This window comes from Trachypithecus francoisi, unplaced genomic scaffold (genome assembly GCF_009764315.1).
Source record: "Trachypithecus francoisi isolate TF-2019V2 unplaced genomic scaffold, Tfra_2.0 Lachesis_group11, whole genome shotgun sequence".
Lineage (NCBI taxonomy): Eukaryota > Metazoa > Chordata > Mammalia > Primates > Cercopithecidae > Trachypithecus > Trachypithecus francoisi.
The window spans coordinates 76,577,580-76,604,033 of NW_022681456.1; the positions used below are offsets into that span (position 1 = coordinate 76,577,580).

General features: G+C 41.1%; 1 pseudogene; it reads right to left on the reverse strand.

Annotated features, from left to right (window-relative positions):
- Positions 1-15,108: 15,108 nt before the first annotated feature.
- Positions 15,109-15,693, reverse strand: LOC117090856 (annotated as a pseudogene).
- Positions 15,694-26,454: the final 10,761 nt, after the last annotated feature.

Genomic DNA, 26,454 nt, shown 5'->3' on the forward strand with positions numbered 1-26,454 from the left:
GGCTCAAGCCTGTAATCCCAGCACTTTGGGAGGCCGAGACGGGCGGATCACGAGGTCAGGAGATCAAGACCATCCTGGCTAACACGGTGAAACCCCGTCTCTACTAAAAAATACAAAAAACTAAGCTGGGCGAGGTGACGGGCACCTGTAGTCCCAGCTACTCGGGAGGCTGAAGCAGGAGAATGGCGTAAACCCGGGAGGCGGAGCTTGCAGTGAGCTGAGATCCGGCCACTGCACTCCAGCCTGGGCGACAGAGCGAGACTCCGTCTCAAAAAAAAAAAAAAAAAAAAAATACATTGGGAGCTAGAAAATAATATAAAATACCTTCAAATTTTTAGGGAAATTATTTCCAACCTATAATTCTATACTCCACCAAACTAAAATGTTTGTTGATTCAACATTATTTTTATATGAATTTGTGGAATACAAGTGCAATTTTGTTACATGCATAGATTGTGTAGTGGTGAAGTCAGGGCTTTTAGGGTATCCATTACCCAGACAATGTGTATTGTACCCATTAAGTAATTTCTCATCATCTAGCCCCCTCAAACTCCATCATCCTTCTGAGTCTCCATTGTCTATTATTCTACACTCTATGTCCATGTGTACACATTGTTTAGCTCCCACTTATAAGTGAGAACATGCAACGTTTGTCTTTCTGTGTCTGACTTGTTTCACTTAAGATAATGGTCTCCCATTCCATCCATATTTATGCAAAAGACAGATTTCATTCTTTTTTATGGCTGAACAGTATTTCATTGTATATATATATACCACATTTTCTTTAACCAGTCATCCATTGATATACACTTAGGTTGATTCCATATCTTTGCTATTGTGAATAGTGTTGCAGTAAACATACAAATACCAGGATCTTTTTGATATAATAATTTCTTTTCCTAATGGGATTGTGGGATCAAGTAGTAATTCTATTTTTTAGTTCTTTGAGAAACCTCCATTCTTTTCCATAGAGGTTGTACTAAATTTACATTCCCACCAACAGTGTTTAAGTGTTCTCTTTTCTTCATATCCTCACCAACATGTTATTTTTTGACTTTTCCGTAATAGTCATTCTGACTGTTGTAAGATGGTATCTCATTGTGGTTTTAATTTGCATTTTTCTGATGATTAGTGATATTGAGCGTTTTTTCATACATTTCTTGGTCATTTGTATGTCTTTTTGGAAAAAAATGTCTATTCATAACCTTTGCTCACTTTTAATGGAGTTATTTCAGATTTTTGTCGAGTTTTAGTTCCTTTTATATTCTGATATTAGACCCTTGTTAGATGTATATTTTGCAAATAGTTTCTCCCATTCTGCAGGTTGTCTGTTCATTCTGTTGACTATTTCTTTTGCTAGGCAGAAGCTTTGTAGTTTAATTAAGTCCCATTTACCTATTTTTGTTTTTTGTTGCCTGTGTTTTGAGGTCTTAGTTATGAATTATTTTCCTAAGCCAATGTCCAGAAGAGTTTTCCCTAGGTTTTTGGCTAGTATTTTTAAAGTTTCAGGTCTTACATTTAAGTCTTTAGTCCATTGTGAGTTGACTTTTGCATGTAGTAAAAGATAGGGGTCCAGTTGCATTCTTCTGCACATGGCAATCCAATTTCCCCAGCACCGTTTATACCATTTGTTGAAAAGGATATTCTTTCCCATGTATGTATGCCTGTGTGTATTTATTTATTTTGTTTATGTCACCTACAATTTCTTTCGTCAGTGTTTTGTAGTTTTTCTTATAGAATTATTTTACCTCTTTGGTTAATATATTCCTAGATAGTTTATTTTTTGGTAGCTATTGTAAATGAGATCGCCTTCCTGATTTCATTCGCAGCTAGAACATTGTTAGTGATTAGAAACACTCTTGATTTTTGTACATTTATTTTGTATCCTGAAACTTTACTGAATTAATTGATCAAATCTAAGAGTTTTTTTGGTGGAGTCTTCAGGATTTTGTAGATATAAGATCATATTGCTGGGCGTGGTGGCTCACACCTGTAATCCCAGCACTTTGGGAGGCCAAGGTGGGCAGATCACCTGAGGTTGGGAGTTCAAGATCAGCCTGACCAACATGGAGAAACCCCATCTCTACTAAAAATACAAAACTAGCCGGGCATGGTGGCACATGCCTACAATCCCAGCTACTTGGGAGGCTGAGGCAGGAGAATCGCTTGAACCCGGGAGGCAGAGGTTGTGGTGAGCCAAGATGGCGCCATTGCACACCAGTCTGGGCAACAAGAGCGAAACTCAATCTCAAAAAAAAAAAAAAATCATATTATCAGTGAACAGGGATAATTTGACTTCCTCTTTTCTATTTTGGATGCCTTTTATTTCTTTCTCTCTTGCCTGATTGCTCTGGCTAGAACTTCTACTATGTTGAATCAAACTATAATTTAATTGTGAATCCAGAATAAAAACGATTTCAGACATGCAAGTTCTCAAAGTATTGCTATTCCATGCACTGCTTTTCAAAAGATAGAGGATTTATTATGCCAAGACAAATTAGTCAGTTGAAAAAAAAAAAAGAGAGAGAGAGAGAGAAATGCATGAAGTCCAAGAAATGAGATCCAGCACAAAAGAGACCAAAGGAATCTCCAGGACAATGGTGAAGGGAGATGCCAAGTTGTATGGCAGGACTAGAGATCAATTCATCAAAATTAGAGCAGTTCAGAAGGGTTTGAGAGTGATTTCTTTAAGAAATACAAAGACTACCTAATGCATTTGAACTTAGGGAGAAGAGATTTGCATGAGAAGAGTTTGCAGATATATTAGTGGCAAGTTGGTAGAAAGCTAAGGAGGATAAAAAACAATTATTAATTCTATAAAAATAAAAGGTTGTATTGGAAAAGCTAAACAGATTTCTGTTTTCTTCAATATAGTAGGTTAGGTATTCAGTTGATACTCCCACAATAAAACAACTAAAAAATGCTGGGGAAAATGGAAATACCTTCTTAAAAGCATGGTAGAGCCAAGAAGACAGTAAAGAATCAACAGGCCAGCCAGGCGCGGTGGCTCAAGCCTGTAATCTCAGCACTTTGGGAGGCCGAGACGGGCGGATCACAAGGTCAGGAGATCGAGACCATCCTGGCGAACACAGTGAAACCCCGTCTCTACTAAAAATACAAAAAACTAGCCGGGCGAGGTGGCGGGCGCCTGCAGTCCCAGCTACTTGGGAGGCTGAGGCAGGAGAATGGCAGGAACCCGGGAGGCGGAGCTTGCAGTGAGCTGAGATCCGGCCACTGTACTCCAGCCTGGGCAACAGAGCAAGACTCTGCCTCAAAAAAAAAAAAAAAAAAAAAAGAATCAACAGGCCAAAATATAAAGGGGATCAGAAACCTAAAGACGTATTCAAAACAGCAGTCACATTTGCTTGGAGGGCATCTACCACATATGCAGACTTGAGCTTCGTTTTCTAGAGGAAGGGACAGAAGATTCACCAGGGTAAAGAGTCTGAGAGGAGATTCCCTCCATAGTGAATCTTCCCTTACCTCCCCATTCTCAGGGAACCACAGCAAAAGCTACCTTGGTATCAGAGCAGAGGAATTTGTGACCACAAATGGGCCCTTAAAGAAATTTTCAGTGTAATTTCAGATTCAGGTAGTTTAAAAACAGACAAACAAAAAAATCTACTTAATTTGTACGTTTAGTTTGAAGTGGTCTTGAAGAGGTGAGTATAATGTGCCCAGGCATGTGGCAGAAACAAATCCAAATACACACTAGAAAAATGTCTTTTCATCCTACCACCAAAGAACTCCTAGAAGTCATTTTCCAAGGAAAATTAGTAGTTCATACACACACACACACACACCCACAAACACACGAGGAGACCTCATAAATAAGAACGAGAAGAAATAACAACAGCAAAAACTGAGCCCGAAAGACTTTAGATATTGTAATTATCTGATACAGATTCTAAAATAATTACACTTACTCTGTTTAAAGAAATAAAAGAGAAACAAGAATATATTGAAAAACAGAAAACTAAAGAAATAAGGAATAAATAAATAATAACATAGCACATTTAAAGATAGAGGCTCCAGAAATAAAAGGTGTAAAATTTTAAATTAAAAATAAGATTTTATTGAATTCATTTATCAGATCTAGGAGCTTTCTGGATGAGTCTTTAGGGTTTTCTAGGTATATGATCCTATCCATACACCACACCAACAACCAAGCTGAGAATCAAATCAAGAACTCAATCCCTTTACAACAGCTGCAAAAAAAATAAAATACTTAGGAATACATTTAACCAAGGAGGTGAGAGATCTCCACAAGGAAAGCTACAAAATACAGGTGAAAGAAATCAAAATCATAGATGACACAAACAAATGGAACTATATCCCATGCTCACAGATAGGTAGATTCAACTGTGAAAATGACTACACTGTCCAAAACAATGTACAGATTCAATGCAATTGCCATCAAAATACCATCGTCATTCTTCACAGAACTAGAAAAAACAATCTTAAAATTCATGTGGGGCCGGGCGCGGTGGCTCAAGCCTGTAATCCCAGCACTTTGGGAGGCCGAGACGGGCGGATCACGAGGTCAGGAGATCGAGACCATCCTGGCTAACACGGTGAAACCCCGTCTCTACTAAAAATATAAAAAAAAACTAGCCGGGCGAGGTGGCGGGCGCCTGTAGTCCCAGCTACTCGGGAGGCTGAGGCAGGAGAATGGCGTGAACCCGGGAGGCGGAGCTTGCAGTGAGCTGAGATCTGGCCACTGCACTCCAGCCTGGGTGACAGAGCGAGACTCCATCTCAAAAAAAAAAAAAAAAAAAAAAAAAAAAAATTCATGTGGAACCAAAAAAGAGCCCACATAGCCAAAGCAAGACTAAGCTAAAAGAACAAATCTAGAAGCATCATGTTACCTGACTTCAAACTATACTACAAGGCTATAATTACCAAAACAGCATGGTAGTGGTATAAAAATAGGCATGTAGACCAATGGAACAGAATAGAGAATCCAGAAATAAAGCCAAATACTTGCAGCCAACTGATCTTTGACAAAACAAACAAAAACATAAATCAGGGAAAGGACACCCTATTCAATAAATGGTGCTGAGAAAACTGGCATGCCACATGTAGAAGAATGAAACAGAATCCTCATATCTCACCTTATACAAAAAGCAACTCAAGATGGATCAAAGACTTAAATCTAAGATTTGAAACTATAAAAATTCTAGAAGATAGCATCGGAAAAACTCTTGTAGACATTGGCTTAGACAAAGAATTCATGACTAAGACCCCAAAAATAAATGCAACAACAAAGAGACCTAATTAAACTAAAAGGCTTCTGCACAGCAATATAAATAAACAGGCAATCCATAGAGTGGTAGAAAATATTCACAAGCTATGCATCCCCCAAAGGACTAATATCTAGAATCTACTAGGAACTCAGACAAACCAGCAAGAATAAAAGCAAATAATCCCATCAAAAAGTTGGCAAAGGACAAGAATATACAAACAACCAACAAACATCTGAAAAAATGCTCAACATCACTAATTATCAGGGAAATGCAAAAACCACAATGATATACCACCTTACTTCTGCAAGAATGGCCATAATAAAAAAGTGAAAAAATAATAGAGGTTGGTGTGGCTGTGGTAAAAAGGGAACACTTTTACACTGCTGGTGGGAATGTAAACTAGTACAACCACTATGGAAAACAGTATGGAGATCCTTTAAAAACTAAAAGTAGAACTACCATCCAATCCAACAATCCCATTACTGGATATCTACCCAAAGGAAAAAGAAGTCTTTATAAGCTTATAGCAGTACAATTTGCAGTTGCAAAAATATGAAACCAACCTAAGTACCCATCAACCAGTTAGTGGATAAAGAAAACGTGGTATATATATACACACAGAATACTATTCAGCCATAAAAAAAAGAATAAAATAATGTCTTTTACAGCAATTTGAATGGAGCTAGAGGCCATTATTCTAAGTGAAGTAACTCAGGAATGGAAAACCAAATACCGTATGTTCTCACTTATAAGTGGGAGCTAAGCTGTGAGGATGCAAAGGCATAAAAATGGATATAATGGACTTTGGGGACTTGGAGGTGGAATGGGAGAGGGGATGAGGGATAAAAGACTATATGTTGGGTACAGTGTACACTGCTTGGGTGACGGGTACACCAAAATTTCAGAAATTACCACTAAAGAACTTATCCATGTAACCCAAGACCACCTGTACTCCAAAAACTATTGAAATAAGAAATAAAAATAGGTGAGCAAGGTGGTTCACGCCTGTAATACCAGCACTTTGGGAGGCTGAGGCAGGAGGATCACTTGAGGTTAGAAGTTTGAGACCAGCCTGGCCAACATGGTGAAACCCCTTCTCTACTAAAAATACAAAAATTAGCTGGGCATGATAGCATGGGCCTGTAGTCTCGGCTACTCTGGAGGCTGAGGCAGATGAATTGCTTGAACCCGGCGGGTGGAGGTTGCAGTTAGCCGAGATCATGCCATTGCACTCCAGCCTGAGCAACAAGAGTGAGACTCCATCTCAAATAAATAAATAAATAAATAAATTTAAAAACAAAAATTAAATTTTAAAATGAATGAAGTAATTAAATAACTTAAGAATTCTTCTTTATAGAAGAATTTCAGCTAATAAGTGTAGAAGGAATGATATGCTGCCATCTTTTTACAGTCCTAATGAAATAAATAATCTAGTCAACTGTCACCAATGACCTCCAAAAACATTAGTTACGTGGCTTGTGGGTGAATCAAACAGACACCAAGTGAATACACTGACAAAATCTAACATCACGAAAGGAGGAACAACCAGGGCTTCTTGATGTGATACAATAGGAAACACAGAGCATTATCTATGAAGGATTCTTGCTCTCCAAAGAAGAATTTTTTTGTTTTGTTTTGTTTTTTTTTTGAGACGGAGTCTTGCTCTGTCGCCGGGGCTGGAGTGCAGTGGCCGGATCTCAGCTCACTGCAAGCTCCGCCTCCTGGGTTCATGCCATTCTCCTGCCTCAGCCTCCCCAGTAGCTGGGACTACAGACGCCCGCCACCTCGCCCGGCTAGTTTTTTTGTATTTTTTTTAGTAGAGACGGGGTTTCACAGTGTTCGCCAGGATGGTCTCGATCTCCTGACCTTGTGATCCGCCCGTCTCGGCCTCCCAAAGTGCTGGGATTACAGGCTTGAGCCACCGCGCCCGGCCTTGTTTTTTGTTTTAAGACAGAGTGTGGCTCTGTCGCCCAGGCTAGAGTGCAGTGGCACGATCTTGGTTCACTGCAACCTCTGCCTCCCGGGTTCAAGCGATTCTCCTGCCTCAGCCTCCTGAGTAGCTGGGATTACAGGTGCGTGCCACCATGCTTGGCTAATTTTTGTATTTTTAGTAGAGATGGGGTTTCACCATGTTGGCCAGGCTGATCTTGAACTCCTGACCTTAGATGGTCCGCCTGCCTTGGCCTCCCAAAGTGTTGGGATTACAGGCATGAGCCACCGTGCCCAGCCCAAAGAAGATTCTAAATATAACCAACAGTTTACAGGAAGTATGAGAAATCTGAGAATATGTTAAATGACATCGTAGGAATGTGATCAGGAACAAACAGAATAAAAGCTCCAGTTTCTTCAACAAAGTACACTGCAAGGGGGAAAAGGTGGGAAAGGAGAACTGTTAGAGAATAAAAGAGATCTAGGAGACATAGCAGCCAAATGTAATGCATAGATCTTATTTGGATCCTGAATCAAACTATCTATAAAAAAACTTATATTAGTCAATTATGGACTCTGGATATTATGTGATATTAAGAAACTGTTGGCTGAGTGCAGTGACTCAGGCCTGTAATCCCAGCATTTTGGGAGGCCAAGGAGGGCAAATTACTTGAGGTCAGGAGTTCAAGACCAGTTTGGCCAACATGGCAAAACCCCATCTCTACTAAAAACACAAAAAAATTGACCAGGCATGCTGGCTCACACCTGTAATCCCAGCACTTTGGGAGGCCAAGGCGGGTGGATCACTTGAGGTCAGAAGTTTGAGACCAGCTGAGGCAGGAGAATTGCTTGAACCTGGGAGGTGGAGGTGGCAGTGAGCTGAGATCACGCCATTGCACTCCAGCCTGGGCAACAAGAGCGAAACTCTGTCTCAAAAAAAAGAGTAAAAATAAAAATACAAAAAATAAAAAATACCATAAAATTAGTAGGCGTAGTGGCAGCCGCCTGTAATCCCAGCTACTTGGGAGGCTGAGGCATGAGAATCTTTTGTACTGGGTAGGCGGAGGTTGCAGTGAGCCGAGATCTTGCCTCTGCACTCCACCTCTGCCTCAAAAAAAAAAAAAAAAAAGAATTTGTTAATTTTGTTAGACGTAGTCGTGGTATTTTGGTACGGTTTTTAAAATGGTCCTTAACTCTTAGAGTTACATACACATGTATTTATTAATGGAATGGCATAATGTCTGGGATTTGCATTAAAATAATCCTATGGGAGTCCAGGGGAAATTGGTGGAATATAGATGAAACAAAATTAAACTTATTTTGTAATTGTTGCAGCAAGATGATAGGTACAGAGGGATTCATTGTACTTTTGATTGTGTTTGAAATTTTCCATTTAAAATTTAAGTAACCCAAAGACCAGTTTAGATTTAGCTGAAGATAGGATTAATGAACTGGAAGATAGATTAGAATAAATTATCCAGAATAAAATACAGAACAACAAAGAGGAGAGTTTAAAAGAGAAAGATATATGAAGAGCAGAGTAAAAATCTAACTAGGCTGGGCACTGTGGCTCATGCCTGTAATCCCAGCACTTTGGGAGGCCAAGGCAGGTGGATCACGAGGTCAAGAGTTCGATACCATCCTGGCCAACATAATGAAATCCTGTCTCTACTAAAAATACAAAAATTAGCTGGGTATGGTGGTGCACGCCTAGTCTCAGCTACTCAGGGGCCTGAGGTAGGAGAATCACTTGAACCTGGGAGATGGAGTTTGCAGTGAGCCGAGATCGCACCACTGCACTCCAGCCTGGCAACAGAGGGAAACTCCATCTTAAAAAAAAAAAAAAAAAAAAAAATCTAACTAATTGGAGTTCTGAAATGAGAAGAGAGCATGGTAGCAAACCTATTGATTGGGCATTTTTCAGAACTAATGAAAGATACAAATCAACACAGATTCAAGAGGTCCAACAAGTTTCAGGCAGGGTAAATAAAAAGAAGTCCACACATAAACATAGTATGGTGAAACCAAATAACATTAAAGGAAAACAGCAGATCTTAAAAGCAACCAGACTGTGGGACATATGGGTGTACACATTTGTCAAAATTCACTGTCCTTATACAGGTAAGGTCTGTGCACTTCACTGCATGCAACTTTTACCAGAGTAAAAAACTAAATTAAAAGCAGCTAGAGAAACAGCTTCCCTTCAGAGGAGCAGCAGTTTAGACTGAAAACTGACTTCTTACGGCAACAATGAAAGACAGAAGACAATAGTTGATATCTTTAATGTGATGAAAGAAAACAACTTCCACTAGAAATTTTATGACTAGTGTAAATACATTTCCATAATGAGGATAGCCAGGTGTGGTGGCTCATGCCGTAATCCCAGAACGTTGGGAGGCCAAGAGGAGAGGATCATTTGAGGCCAGGAATTCAAGACTAGCCTGGGCTACATAGGGAGACCCTGGCTCTACAAAAAAAAAAAAAAAAAGAATAAAACAACAACATTAATGTCTTCTGGAATTTAAGTAAAAATATAGAATTAAAACACATTAAAACAATAACATAGACATTCGGAGGTGAACCAACAAAGTTAAATTGTTCTAGGCTTCTCTTACATTGTCTGCAAGGATAGTATGCTGATTATCAAACTATGTCCTTCAACTTCAAATCCACCCTTCTATACACCATGATGCTGGGGGTGGTATCCTGCAAATTACATTTTGTTTTCTTTCTTTTTTTTTTTTTTTTTTTTTTTTTTTTTGAGGCGGAGTCTCGCTCTGTCGCCCGGACTGGAGTGCAGTGGCCAGTTTTCAGCTCACTGCAAGCTCCGCCTCCCGGGTTTCCGCCATTCTCCTGCCTCAGCCTCCCGAGTAGCTGGGACTACAGGCGCCCGCCACCTCGCCCGGCTAGTTTTTGTATTTTTAGTAGAGACGGGGTTTCACCGTGTTAGCCAGGATGGTCTCGATCTCCTGACCTCGTGATCCGCCCGTCTCGGCCTCCCAAAGTGCTGGGATTACAGGCTTGAGCCACCGCGCCCGGCCTTGTTTTCTTTCTTAAATTGACTTACTGTTTCAAACAACAGATTTAGGTTCACAGTGAAACTGATCAGAAAATATGAGCGTTTTCATATACCCTTTGTCCCCACACATGCACAGCCTCCCCCACTGTCAACATCCTGCTGCAGAGAGGCACTCTTGTTATAGCTGATCAGCCTATATTGATACATCATTATCACCCAAGGTCCACAGTTTACACATAGGTTCACTGTGGTGAACACAACTCTGTGCTGTACATTCTCTGGGTTTGGATAAATGTATAATGAACTGTATCCATCATATAAGTATCATACAGAATGGTCTTACGCCCTAAAAATCCTCTGTGGTCCACCCCTTTATACCTTCTCCTACCCTAGTCCCTGGCAACCACTGATCTTTTCACTATCTCCATAGTTTTGCCTTTTTCAGAATGTCACATAGTTGGAATCACAGTATTTAGCCTTTTCAGCTGGTTTCTTTTACTTAATAATATGCACTTAATGCATGTTCCTCCATGTCTTCTTATGGCTTAATAGCTCATTTCTTTATAGCACTGAATAATATTTCATGTCTGGATGTACCATGGTTTAATTTTCCATTCACCTACAGAAAGACATCTTGGTTGCTTACAAGTTTTGACAATTAAGGATAAAGCTGCTATAAACACCCATGTGTAAGTTTGTGTGAACATAAGTTTTCAACTAATTTAAGCTTATACCAAAAAGCACGAATGCTGGATAATATTGTAAGAGTATATTTAGTATTGTAAGAAATTGCCAAACTACCTTCCAAAGTAGCTGTACCATTTGGCATTCCCATCAACAAAGAACGAGAGCTCCTGTTGGTCCACATCCTTGACAGCATTTGGTGTTTTCAGTGTTCTAGATTTTGGCCATTCTAATAAGTGTGTAGTGGTATCTCATTTTTGTTTTAATTTGCAGTTTCCTAAAGACATATGATATGGAACATCTTTACATATGTTACATATGTTTATTTGCTTTTTTTTTTTTTTTTGGAGACAGAGTCTCACTCTGTTATATAGGCTGGAATGCAGTGGCATAATCATGGCTCACTGCAAACTGAACCTCCCAAGTTCAATCAATCCTCCTGCCTCAGCCTCCCAAGTAGCTGGGATTATAGGCACATGCCACCACACCCGGCTAATTTTTGTATTTCTAGTAGAGACGGGGTTTCACCATGTTGGCCAGGCTGGTCTCAAACTCCTGACCTCAAGTGATACACCTGCCTCGGCCTCCCAAATTATAGGCGTGAGCCACCGCACCTGGCCTTAGTTCTTAAGCCTTTGGACTCAGACTGAGACTTAACACCATTAGCCCCCTGATTCACAGGTGTTGGGTTTGGACCAGAGCTATAGCACTGGCTTTCCTGGCCTCCAGCTTGCAGATGACAGATTGTGGGACTTAATCATTGTGTAAGCCAATATCTCATAATAAATATCTCTCTCTCTATCTATCTATCTACCTTTCTACCTACCTTCTATTTACTTATCTATCTCTCCTATTGATTCTGTTTCTCTGGAGAACCTGACTAAATACATTTAATGTTGAATTTTAAGAGTTCTTTGATATTTTGGAAACTAGTCCTTTATCAAAAACACCTTTTGTAAATATATATATATATATTCTTGCTCTGTCACCTAGGCTGGAGTGCAGTGACATAATCATGGCTCACTGTAGCCTTGAGCTCTCCCACCTCAGCCTCCTGAATAGCTGGGACTACAGGTGCATGCCACCACATCTGGCTAACTTTTCATTTTGTTTGTTTGTTTTCAGATGGAGTGTCGCTCTGTCACCAGGGTGGAGTGCAGTGGCACAGTCTCGACTCACTGCAACCTCTGCCTCCCAGGTTCAAGCGATTCTCCTGCTTCAGTCTCCCGAGTAGCTGGGACTACAGGTGCGTGCCACTACACCCAGGTAATTTTTTGTATTTTTAGTAGAGATGGGGTTTCACCATATTGGCCAGGCTGGTCTTACACTCCTGACCTTGTGATCTGCCTGCCTCAGCCTCCCAAAGTGCTGGGATTACAGGCGTGAGCCACCACACCCAGCCAAATTTTGTCTAGAGACAAGAGTCTCGCTATGTTGCCCAGGCTGGTCTTGAACACCTGTGTTCAAGTGATCTTCCCACCTTGACATCCCAAAGTGGCGAATATTTTCTCCTAGTTTGCGTCTTGTCCTCTCATTTCTTTTTATAGTGTCTTTCACAGAGCAAGTTTTTAGTTTTAATGAAATCCAGCTTATCAATTATTTCATGGAACATGCTTTTGGTATTGTATCTAAAAAGTTATGGCCATACCCAAGTTCATCTAGATTTTCTCCTATGTTATATGCTAAGACTTTTATAGTTTGCATTTTACATTTAGGTCTATGATCCATTTTGAGTTAATTTTGTTGAGGGTATAAGGTTTGTGTCTAGAGTCTCTTTTTTTTTTTTGGCATGTGGAGGCCCAGTTGTTTGAGTACCATTCATTGACAAGGTTATCTTTTCTCCATTGTATTGGCTTTTCTCCTCTTCTTTGTCAAATATCAGTTGACTGCATTATGTGGGTCTATTTCTGGGTTCCATTGGTCCATTTGTCTATTACTTTGCCAATACCTCACTGTCTTGATTATTGTAGCTTTATACTAAGTCTTGAAGTTAGGTACTATCAGTCCTCCAACTTTGGTCTCCTATGTCATTGTGTTGGCTATTTCAGATCTTTTGCCTCTCCATAGAAACTTTAGAATCAGTTTGTTGACATTCACAAAACAACTTGCTAGGATTTTTATTGAGATTGCATTGTATCAGTCAGGTTGGGGAGAATTGACATCTGGATAATATCAAGTCTTCCTTTCCGGGAACACGGACTATCTCTCCTTTTATTTAGTTCTTATTTGATTTCTTCCATCAGAGTTTTATACTTTTCCTCACATAGATCATGTACATATTTTGTTGCATTTAAACCTAAGTAGTTTATTTTTGGGGAGTATTATGTTTTTAATTTCAAATTCCACTTGCTCATTGCTGGTATAAAGAAAAGCAATTTACTTTTTTATATTAATCTGTATCCTACAAACTTGCTATAGTCATTATTAGTTTCAGAAATTTTTCGTTAATTCTTTTGGAATTTCTACATAGACAGTCATGTCATCTGTGAACAAAGACAGTTTTATTCACATTTCTTTCTTGTCAACTGGTTCCCTCTTAGTTTCTATCAATAGGAGTGCTAAGGGAGACTGGAAAACTGAAAGAAAAGTGACTTTCATTTTCCCCTTTGCTTGCTATGCCTGTTAGTGTTGGCCTGCATCAGTCCAGCCTCAAGCTTCTTTCAGCTCTCCCAGAACCAGACTCATTGTGCCCCCTTAAACATCCAGCACCAATCAGGAAACATCCCATCCTCAGAGTCTGAGCCTCAGCTCTGTTAGGGCCTTTCTCTGAACTTTTGGTCTAGATAACCCCAACCTCTTCCCTTTGTTTCCCCAGATCCAAAGGTGGTAGCTACTCCTTGCAGATTTTATCTCTATGTTACCTCAATGTTTCCCTTTGCTTTTTAATTCCTCTGACACTTATTTAATCAACTCCCTGCATTACATTCTAGTGTTACTTTTGTTTTCCTGAATGCACTTTTTTTTTTTTTTTTTTTTTTTGAGACGGAGTCTCGCTCTGTGACCCAGGCTGGAGTGCAGTGGCGCTATCTCGGCTCACTGCAAGCTCCGCCTCCCAAGTTTACGCTATTCTCCTGCCTCAGCCTCCTGAGTAGTTGGGACTACAGACGCCCACCACCTCGCCCGGCTAGTTTTTTGTATTTTTTAGTAGAGACGGGGTTTCACCGTGTTCGCCAGGATGGTCTCGATCTCCTGACCTCGTGATCCGCCCGTCTCGGCCTCCCTCCTGAATGAACTCTTATTGATACAAGTAATACTGATTAACTTGATTTTTTGATGAATGAAAGGTTTGTGTTGTAGGTAATCAGTAAAAGTGTGGAAATAGAATTATGTAACTTCAAATTGATCAAGGGAAAAATGAAATGAGAAATAAATACCAGTTATGATGCCACAAGTATTTCAGGAAATACTTGTGTCTGTCATCAAAAAGAATATTGGCTGGGCGCGGTGGCTCACGCCTGTAATCCCAGCACTTTGGGAGGCTGAGGCAGGCAGATCACGAGGTCAGGAGATCGAGAGCATCCTGGCTAACATGGTGAAACCCTGTCTCTACTAAAAATAAAAATAGCTGGGCATGGTGGTGAGCACCTCTAGTCCCAGCTACTTGGGAGGCTGAGGCAGGAGAATGGCGTGAACCCGGGAGGCGGATCTTGCAGTGAGCTGAGATGCGCCACTGCACTCCAGCCTGGGTGGCAGAGTGAGACTCCGTCTCAAGAAAAAAAAAGAATAAAAGTAATTTATTTGATTCTGGTCACAAAATACAGGCAAGAAGCATGGGCAATGCCTGTAACCCCTTGATCATACATCTTCCCAGTCTGTGCTTTTATAGATACCCTTTGTACAACAGCAAGCTCATGCTGCTGTCCCCAAGCGCTTGTTCACATTTTAACAGCTGCATAGTATAGTATATGACCAGTTGGGAATTAAACAGATGCATGCTCACAAGATAGGGCCCCTCCAATTAGTGTTCCAGCTCCCTTTTGCTGATATTGAAACTGAAGTAACTGGTTGCTCTGTTGGTCACAGATGAATTATGCCTGCACAATTCTTTGAGTGCTTTAAGTAACCTTATTGAAACGCAATGACTAAGACCCTTTCCTTGCTCCCAAGCTTCCTAAATCCCAGGCTGCCTGTGGCACCTGGACTGCTGCCCCTGGGTGCCCACATTCCAGGTCCACGATGGAGGAAGGGCAGGACAGGCCAAGCATGAGGAATAAACAGTCTTTACTGGACTCAGGCCAGGAGTCCATGGGCCTTGAGGACCTCTCTGTATTTGTCAGTTTTCTTCTCCACATTCTTTTCGGCCTGTCTCCGTAGCTTCAGGAGTTGTTTGTTCTGGTCGTGGATCTTGGTTTTCTCCTTCCCCTTCTCCTCCAGGGTGGCTGTCACGGTCTGGTACTTTCAGCCAGTCTCGTGAGCCAGGCACCCCAGGTAGACGAACTTTCTCACAGGCTTCAGACACACAACCTCGAGGGCAACAGAAAGCACCATCTACTTTTTCCTGTCACAGGGCGGTGGGACGCCACCGAGCACCTAGCGGCTGGTCCTAGGCGGCCTGGCTGGCTGCTGTTGTGGGGCAGCCCACCTGGCAAGCTCTGCCAGAAGACGTGGGGCTTCGGCCAGGGCTGATGTTCATCCACTTGTGGAGGAAAGCCAGGTACTTCAACTTTTTTCTGTAGAAATTTCCAGAAATGTTGATGCCCTCGCAGTGCACGACCACTACCTTCTGGCCCAGCAGTACCTGCTTAGCCACGATGGCTGCCAGGTGGCCCCAGAGTGACCTTGGCCAGCAAGCAGCAGAAACTGCCCCTCCGCCATCTTCAGCAGCCGCCTAGAAGAGATTGAATTATAAATCAGAAATTTCCGATGAAAAAATAGCAATTAATATTATTTCTTCACAAGTTTTTCCAAAAACAGAAGAAAATGAAGCTCTTCCAAGCCCATTCAATGATGTAGTACTACTCAGATACCAAATCAGACAAACACAATACAAGAAAACTAGACTATTTCTTATGAATATAGATCCAGATATTCTCCACAAATTACCATGAATTCAACAACAAATAAAAAGGATTGTATACCATGACCAAGTGGGATTTATCCCAGGAAGGCAAGATTGAGTTAATGTAAGAAATAAAATTAATATAGTACATCCTATCCATAAAGGACAAAAACCACATGGTCATCTTAACAGACACAGAAAAGACATTTGACAAAATTCAACATCTCTTCATGATAAAAACATTTAATAAACCAGGAAGATAAAAGGACTTAACCTGATAAAAGTCATTAAGCATCTACAAAAAACCCACAACTAGTATCATACTTTTTGGTGAAAAATGAATGATTACTCTCTAATATTAGGACTAAGACAAGAATACCTACTCTTACCGTTTCTATTCAACATTGTACTGGACATTCTAACCAGTGTAATTAGGCACGAAGATGAATGTTGTATGTAGATGAATGAATGCATGTAAAAGGCATACAGATTGGAGAGAAAAACAAAACCATCTCTATTTGCAGATGACCTTATATCTAAAATATCCTAAGGAATTCACTAAAAAATCTATTAGCACTAATACAAGAGTTCAACAAGGTTGCAGAATACAAGAATCAATTGCATTTCTTTTTTTTTTTTTTTTTTTTTTTTTTTGAGACGGAGTCTCGCTCTGTCGCCCGGGCTGGAGTGCAGTGGCGCGATCTCGGCTCACTGCAAGCTCCGCCTCCCGGGTTCACGCCATTCTCCTGCCTCAGCCTCCCGAGTAGCTGGGACTACAGGCGCCCGCCACCTCGCCCGGCTAGTTTTTTGGTATTTTTTAGTAGAGACGGGGTTTCACCGTGTAGACCAGGATGGTCTCGATCTCCTGACCTCGTGATCCACCCGTCTCGGCCTCCCAAAGTGCTGGGATTACAGGCTTGAGCCACCGCGCCCGGCCTCAATTGCATTTCTATACACTTGCAATGAACAATCTAAGAACAAAAGTAAGAACATAATTTCATTTGCAATAGCATCAAAAAGAATAAAATAATTAGAAATATACGTAGCAAGATGTACAAAACATGTACTCTAGAGCCGGGTGCGGTGGCTCACGCGTGTAATCCCAGCAGTTTGGGAAGCCCAGGCGGGCGGATCGTCTGAGGTCAGGAGTTTGAGACCAGCCTGGCCAACACAGTGAAACCCTGTCTCCACAAAAGTAGAAAAATTAGCCGGGCATGTTGGCAGGTGCCTGTAATCCCAGCTACTTGGGAGGCTGAGCTAGGAGAATCACTTGAACCTGGGAGGCAGAGGTTACAGTGAGCCAGAGATCATGCCATTGTGCTCCAGCCTGGGTGACAGAGCAAGACTCCATCTCTAGGCCGGGCGCGGTGGCTCAAGCCTGTAATCCCAGCACTTTGGGAGGCCGAGACGGGCGGATCACGAGGTCAGGAGATTGAGATCATCCTGGCTAACACAGTGAAACCCCGTCTCTACTAAAAATACAAAAAACTAGCCGGGCGAGGTGGTGGGCGCCTGTAGTCCCAGCTACTCGGGAGGCTGAGGCAGGAGAATGGCGTGAACCCGGGAGGCGGAGCTTGCAGTGAGCTGAGATCCCGCCACCGCACTCCAGCCTGGGTGACAGAGCAAGACTCCGTCTCAAAAAAAAAAAAAAAAAAAAAAGACTCCATCTCAAAAAAAATAAATAAATAACATAAAAAACATGTACTCTAAAAACTACAAAACATTACTGAAATAAATTTTAAAAGACTTAAATAAATGGAAAGACATTCGTGTTTATGGATTGGAAGACTAAATATTATTTACATGGCAATACTCCTCAAATTGATCATCAGATTTAATGCAATCCCATCAAAATTTCACCTGGTTTCTTCCCAGAAATTAGCAAACTGATTACAAAATTCATATGAAAATTCAAGGGACCCAAAATAGCCAAGACAATTTTGAGAAAGAAGAGCGATGTTAGACAACTCACACTCCTTGAGTCCCAAACTTACTACAAAGCTACAGCACTCAAGACAGTGTGGCATTAACATAAGGCTAGACATTATACACCAATAAAATATCATTGAGAGTCTATAAATTAAATCCTCACTTTTACCAAGAATTGTTTTTTGACAGAGTTGCCAAGACAATTCAACGGGAAAAGAATCATCTTTTCAGCAAATTATGCTGGGACAACTGGCCATCCACAAGCAAAAGAATGAGGTTGGATCCCCACTTCATAATATATACAAAAACTAACTAGAAGTGGATCAGAGACCTAAATGTAAGAGCCAAAACTATAAAACTCTTAAATATTACATAAAAAACACAAGTAACAAAAGAAAAAATAAATTGGATTTCATTATAGTTAAAAGCTTTTGTGCTGCAAGGAATACTACTAAAAATGTGAAAAGACAACCCACAGAATGGGAGAAGATATTTGTAAATCATTATGTCTGATAAATAACTTCTATCCAGAATATATAAAGAACTCTTACAACTCAATAATAAAATACCTAATTTTTTGTTTTTGTTTGTTTGGTTTCTTTTCTTATCGACCAGGCTGGAATGCAGTGGTGCAGTCACTGCAGTCTCAACCTCCTGGGCTCAAGTGATCCTTCTGCCTAAGCCTCCTGAGTAGCTGGGACCACAGGTGCACACTACCATGCTCAGCTAAGTTTTAAATTTTTAGTAGAGATGAGGTCTTGCTATGTTGCCTAGTCTGTAGGCTGCTCTTGAACTCGTGGCCTCAAGATATCCTCTCATCTCCTAAAGTGTTGAGCTTACAGGAGTGAGCTACCATGCCTGGTCCCAATTTTTTTAATGGGCAAATAATTTGAATAGACATTCTCTCAAGAAGATAGACAGATTGCTAATAAGCACATGAAAAGATGCTTGACATCATTAGCCAGCAGGGAAATGCAAATCAAAACCATAATAAAATACGATTTCATCCCCAGTAGGGTGGCTGTGGTCAAAAGGACAGATAGTAACAAGTGCTTGTGAGACTGTGGAGAAATTGAAACCCTTATAAAATACTAGAGGGATTTTAAATGGTGAATCTGCATTGGAAAACAGCCTGGTAGTTCCTCAAAAGGTTAAACAGTTGCTATATGACCCAATAGTTCCACTCCTCGTAACATACTCAGAAGAAATAAAAATACATGCCTACACAAAAGCTTGTACATAAATGTTCATAGCATTATTCATAAGAGCCCCAAAGTGGAAACAACCCAAATGTCTGTAAACTGATAAATGGATGAATAAAATGTGGTATCATTATACAATGGGATATTATTTAACAATAAAATGAAATGAAGTACTATACTGGTACATGCTATACATAGATGATCCTTGAAAACAGGCTAAGCATGGCCAGGCATAGTGGCTCACACCTGTAATCCCAGCACTTTGGGAGGCTGAGGTGGGTGGATCACCTGGGGTCAGCAGTTCGAGACCAGCCTGGCCAACATGGTGAAACCCCGCTCTACTAAAAATACAAAAAAAAAAAAAAAAAAAATTAGCCAAGCATGGTGACTGGTGCCTATAATCTCAGCTACTTGGAAGGCTGAGGCAGGAGAATTGCTTGAACCTGAGAGGCGGAGGTTGTGGTGAGCCGAGATCATGCCACTGCACTCCAGCCCGGGTGACAGAGCAGGACTCCATCTCAAAAAAAAAAGAAAAGAGGCTAAGTGAACAAAGCTAGTCTTCAAAACCACGTATTGTGTGATAATGTGTATATGAAATGCCCAAAATAGGTAATTCTATAGACAGAAAGTAGATTAGAGGTTGCTTTGGGCTGGGGAGCTCACTGAAAGCTGGGAAATGGGTAGTGATTGCTAATGGGTGCAGAGTTTTTTGGGGGGTGATAAAAATGTTCTAGAACTAATTGTAGTGCACAACTCTGTGAATATACTAAAAACCATTGAATCTACACTTTAAATTGGTGTGATAGTTAATACTATCAACTTGATTGGATTGAAGGATGGCAAAGTATTGTTCCTGGGTGTGTCTGTGAGGGTGTTACCAAAGGAGATTAATATTTGAGTCGGTGAACCAGGAGAGGCAGACCCAACCTCAATCTGGATGGGCACCATCTAATCCATCTAATCAGCTGCCAACATGACTGGGATAAAAGGAGAGGAACGTGGAAGGAACAGACTGACCAAGTCTTCTGGCCTCCATCTTTCTCTCATGCTGGATGCTTCCTGCCCTTGAACATTGGACTCCAAGTTCTTCAGCTTTTGGACTCTTCGACCTATTACAGTGGTTTGCCAGGGGCTTTTGGGCCTTTGGCCACAGACTGAAGGCTGTACTGTTGGCTTCTCTACTTATTTTTTTTTTTTTTGACATGGAATCTCGCTCTGTCACCCAGGCTGGAGTGCAGTGGCGTGATCTCGGCTCACTGCAACCTCTGCCTCTCATGTTCAAGCGATTCTTCTGTCTCAGCCTCCCAAGTAGCTGGGATTACAGGCACCCACCATGATGACTGGCTAATTTTTGTATTTTTAGTAGAGATGGGGTTTCACCATGTTGCCAAGGCTGGTCTTGAACTGTTGACCTCAAGTAATCTGCCCGCCTCAGCCTCCCAAGGTGCTAGGATTACAGACTTGAGCCACCACGCCTGGCTGGCTTCCCTACTTTTGAGGTTTTGGAACTTGGACTGGTTTCCATGCTCCTCAGCTTGCAGATGGCCCATTGCTGGACTTCACCTTGTGATTGTGTGAGTCAATACTCCTTAGTAAACTCCCTTTCATATATACATCTATCCTATTAGCCCTGTCCCTCTAGAGAACCCTAATATAATGGGTAAGTTTTTTGATATGTGAATTATATATTCTTTTGTTTTTTAGAGACAGGGTCTTACTGTGTTGTTCAGGTTGGCCTAGAACTCCTGGGTTCAAGGGATCATCCTGCATCAGCCTGCTGAGTAGCTGGGACTTAAAGTCACATGCCACTACACCAGACTTATATAAATTATATATTGATAACACTACTATTTTTTTAAGAAAATGAAAGGAACAGAGCACATAGCTTCCAACCTAGATGAGGAGAAAAAAAAATAGGCAAAGGGCCAGACGCAGTGGCTTATGTCTGTAATACCAGCACTTTGAGAGGCTGAGGCAGGTGGATCACTCCCGGGTCTGTCCCGCAGACCCTGGCCGATGGATGAAATGAGTACTCAGACAAAGGTATGCAGTGTAAGAGCAGCTAGGTGACTGCCTGGCTCCAATGGCCAGAGAGCAGCCCTGAGAAGCTGGAGCTGTTTGCTTTTATTCAGTGCAGGCACAATGCTGAAAACCTGGAGCCAACACAACCTGTAGGTAATTAACATTTATTGTTCCCCTTTCAGGGAACATCTGGCCTGCGGATAATCAAAGGTCAGTTCCTGGTCAACATAAGTAAAGAAGACTGTTTAAGATAAATTCCTCCACACTCCCTTATACCTACTCCTTGCCCTCTGCCTGAGGGTTACAGAACAGCTGCCTTCAGCTATTCTCCCCCAGGGGTCTGCAGAACCTTCTGACCTTTCAGAAAATTTGCGTCCTTTCCGTATAGTTTTTCCCACAACTCTGATGATCCCCCACAGATTCCTTGAGCCAGGAGTCAAGACCAGCCTGGGCAACATAGTGAGATTCCGTCTTTACAAAAAATGTTTCAAAAATTAGCCAGGCATGTGGGTATACATCTGTGGTCCCAACTACTTGGGAGGCTGAGGTGAGGTGGGAGGATCACTTGAGCCCAGGAGGTCGAGGCTGCAGTGAGCCAAGATCATGCCATTGCACTCCAGCCTGGGTGACAGAGTGAGACCCTGTCCAAAAAAAAAAAAAAAAAAACTAAAGAAAGAAAAAAAAGGTGAAATGATTAAAACAAAACAAAAGCCAGAGGGGAGACAAAAGAAACAGAAGTTGAATAAACAGAAAGCATAAAATGTTAGATATAAATGCAAATATATTTATATATATATAAAATAAGTGTAAATTGATTAAATTTTTTAGATAATGATATGCCACACTGGTTAAAATTTTGAAAGCACAACTATATACTATTTAGAAAACACATTTAAAATATAGGAATACAGAAACTTGAAAAGGATGGAAATACATTTTAAAATGGTAACTCAATATGAGTGGGGTAAAAATTTGAGTATAGTTTTTTGTCTCCATCAAATCTCTTGTTGAAATTTGATTGCGGCCGGGCGCGGTGGCTCAAGCCTGTAATCCCAGCACTTTGGGAGGCCGAGACGGGCAGATCACAAGGTCAGGAGATCGAGACCATCCTGGCTAACATGGTGAAACCCCATCTCTACTAAAAAATACAAAAAACTAGCCAGGCAAGGTGGCAGGCGCCTGTAGTCCCAGCTACTCGGGAGGCTGAGGCAGGAGAATGGCGTAAAAACCCGGGAGGCAGAGCTTGCAGTGAGCTGAGATCCGGCCACTGCACTCCAGCCTGGGCGACAGAGCAAGACTCCATCTCAAAAAAAAAAAAGAAAAAGGAAAAAAAGAAATTTGATTGCCAGTGTGGCAATGTTTGGAGGTGGATGTAGTAGAAGGTGTTTGGGTCATGGGGGCAGATCTCCCATGAATAGATTAATGAGTGGGGAGAAAGACGAGTGAGCAAGTTCTCGCTCTATTCATTCCTGCAAAAGTTGGTTGCTAAAGATAGCTTAGCACCTTCTCTCTTTCTCTCCCTGTCTCTCTCTTGATTTCCCACTGTGCGGTCTCTGCACACACACCGACTTCCCTTCCCCTTCTGCCATGAGTGGAAGCAGCCTGAGACCTTCACCAGATGCAGATGCCCAATCTTAAACTCTTGAACTTTTCCAGCTATCAGAATCATGAGCCAAATCAACCTTTTTTTCTTTATAAATTACCCAGCCTCAGGTATTCCTTTATAGCAACACAAAAATGAATAAAGACAAGCTGTTATAACAATATTAACATCACACAAATTAGAGTTTATGTTAAAAATTATTAAAGATAAAAAGGTCATTTCATAATGTTCAAAGATTCCATTTACAGAAAGATAATTTCAAAATTGTATGTAATTATTTATCTTTCTTATGATCTGATTCTCTCAAGAATAGCAGGAATGTTTGCCTATTTGGTTCACTGCTCTATCCCCAGCAAGTAGAACAGTGTCTAGCACTCAGAAAGCTCTCTCTCTCTCAGGCTGGTCTCAAACTCCTAGGATCAAGCAATCTGCCCACCTCTTAATATACCTTTAATGAATAAATGAATAAGTAGTTCCAGTATACCTAAAATAGCAAGTGACAGAATAATGAGGTGTATATACAAATCCATAATTATCATGGGAGACTTATACATCAATAAGGATACAAATGATTTGAATAGCATGATTAACATTCATGACCTAGGAGACATACAGAAAACACAGTAGCCAACAATAAAGCATGCAAATAAACATTCACAGAAATTGACATATACTGGACCACACAAGTCTCAACAAATGTAAAAGAACTCAAATCAAATAGGACAAGCTCTCTGACAATGATGTAATAAAGCCAGAAATCAGTAATAAAGAGATAACTAGAATAAATGCAAATGTTTGAAAAAGAAGAAATTGCTAACAACCCTATAGTTCAAAGCAGAAATCATAACGTAATTAGAACATATATATAAAATAATGGAATAATATTCTATTGTCTGAATGTACTACAGTTTCTTTTACCCATTCACCTACAGAAGGATATCTTGGTTGCATCTAAATTTTGGCAACTAAGGATAAACCTGCTACAAACACCCAAGTGCAGGTTTTTGTGTGAACATAGTTTTCAACTCACTTGAAGCGTGATTGCTGAATTGTATAGTACGAGTATATTTCATTTGGTAAGAAATTGCCAAACTGTCTTCCAAAGTAGCTGTACTATTTGACATTTCCATCAACAGTGAATGAGAGTTCCTGTTGCTCAACATCTGATTTGGGCCATTCTAATAGGTGTATAGTGGCATCTCATTGCTGTTTTAATTTTCAGCACCCTAAAGATTTATGACATGGGGCATCTTTTCATATGTTTATTTGCCAATCTGTATATCTTCTTTGGTGAGGTGTCTGTTCAGGGCTGCTGCCCATTTTTTAACTGGGTAGTTTTCTTATCATTGGGTTTTAAGAGTTCTTTGTATATTTTGGATACTAGTCCCTTATCAGTTATGTCTTTTGCAAATATTTTCTCCCAGTCTGCATCTGTCTTCTCATTCTCTTGAAGGACTCAATATTTTTAAGATGAAAATTCTCCTTAGATAATTTAGACAATTCTATAAAGATTGATCTGTAGATGCAATGCAATCCATACCCAAATCCCAGAAAGATCTTTTGTGAAAATTGTCATGCTTACCCTGAAATCTATATGGAAAGACAAAGATCCCATAACAGCCAAAATAAATTTGAAAAAGAAGAAATTCAGATGATTTACCTCATCCCATTTCACAACTTAGTATAAAGCCTCAATAATAAAAAACTGCAGTACTGGGGAAAAACTAGGCATATAGATTAATGAAACAAATTTGAGAGTCTGGACATAAACCATTATACTTCTGGTCAATTGATTTTTGACAAAGTTGCCAAGGCAATTCAATAGTGGAAAGGGTGGTCTAATCAAGAAATGGTGCTAAGACCACTGCATATCCATAAGCAAAATATAGACCCTTGTCATACACAAAAATTAACTCATAATGGATCACACAGCTAAATTGTATTAGTCTGTTTTCACACTGCTGATAAAGACCTACCTGAGACTGGGTAATTTATAAAGAAAAAGAGGTTTAATGGACTCACAGTTCCACGTGGCTGGGGAGGCCTCACAATCACGGTGGAAGGTGACAGGCACGTCTCACATGGTGACAGGCAAAGAGGAAATGAGAGAGCCAAGTGAAAGGGGCTTTCCCTTATAAATCTTATAAATCTTATAAATCTCATCAGATCTCACGAGATTTATTCACTACCAGGAGAACAGCATGGGGAAACCACCCCCATGATTCAATTATCTCCCACTGGGTCCCTCCCAAAACACATGAGAGTTACGGGAGCTACCGTGAGATTTGGGTGGGAACACAGCCAAACCACATAATAAATGTAAAAGCTAAAACTATAAAACTTCTAGGAAAAATTCTTCGTGCCTTGGCTGAGGCAAAGCATTCTTAGATATAACACTAAAACATGACCCATACAATTAAAAATTAATAAATTGGACTATATAAAAATTTTAAAATTTGTACAGACCAGTTCTCTGGGCACATGGACCCACCCAGTTCTTCCCTGTTTCTTGCTTGTAAGAATAACTTGGAATGTGCTGGAAATGTAACATCCTCAAGAATAACTTGGAATGTACTGGAATGTAACATCCTGAGACAAGGAGGAACTGCCTGAAACAGCCCAGGCCTTGTTCCTGTCCCTCCTGGGGAATGGAACATCTTGAGTACGGAGGAACTACCTGGAATAGCCCAAGAGTTGTTCCTGTCTCCCCTGGAAGCAGTACATTTTTGAAAGCATTGCCCAGCAAGACATATGACCATGAGATATGTAACACAGAGCTACCTTTTGGGGTCCCTCAGCTGTGGTACAAGTGGGGCACATGCAGCAGAGACTATATCTGCCCCAGGCAGCTTTCTTGAGGCTTGGCATATCAGCTCACGGTGGACCCCAGGCTTCTGCCGTTCCTTGCTGCCTATCTGTGAGGAGTAATTCTGCATCATGTAACTTGCATATAAGTGCGTTCTACCTCACCAGACTGACACAAGTTGGTAAGCAGTGCACAGTGAACCTGCTTTACAAAACTGGCACAGTGAGCAGCATCTGGTCTGACAAAACAATGGCTTATTGTCAACATGGGAGGGGCGATACTCCCCAGTACCTGGCCCAGGTTGGAGAGATCAGCTTGGGGGTTCAGGAGCTGAAAATGCAAATGGATGATTTATGGGAAAGGAAGAGTGATAAGCAGGACATAGAATGCTAACCCTGCCCCAGCCCCACAGATGTGAGTGAGCTGGCTTCATGGATTGAAGCAAAGAAAGAGCAATGTCGTGTCAATCAAGAAAAATGACAAAACAGGTGTCAATCATTTTAGGAGGTTTATTTGCCAAAGTTAAAGACATGTGCCCATGACACAGTCTCAGGATGTCCTGACGACACGTACCCAAGGTGGCCGGGGCACAGCTTGGCTTTACACATTTCAGGGAGACATGAGATATCAATCAATATATGTAAGAAGTACGTTGGCGTGGTGGCTCAAGCCTGTAATCCCAGCACTTTGGGAGGCCGAGACGGGAGGATCACGAGGTCAGGAGATCGAGACCATCCTGGCTAACCCGGTGAAACCCCATCTCTACTAAAAAATACAAAAAACTAGCCAAGCGAGGTGGCGGGCACCTGCAGTCCCAGCTACTCAGGAGGCTGAGGCAGGAGAATGGCGTAAACCCGGGAGGCGGAGCTTGCAGTGAGCTGAGATCCGGCCACTGCACTCCAGCCCAGAGTCTCAAAAAAAAAAAAAAAAAAAAAAGAAGTACATTGGTTCTGTCCAGAAAGGTGAGACAACTCGAAGCAAGGTGGGGGCTTCCAGGTCATAGGTAGGTGAGAGA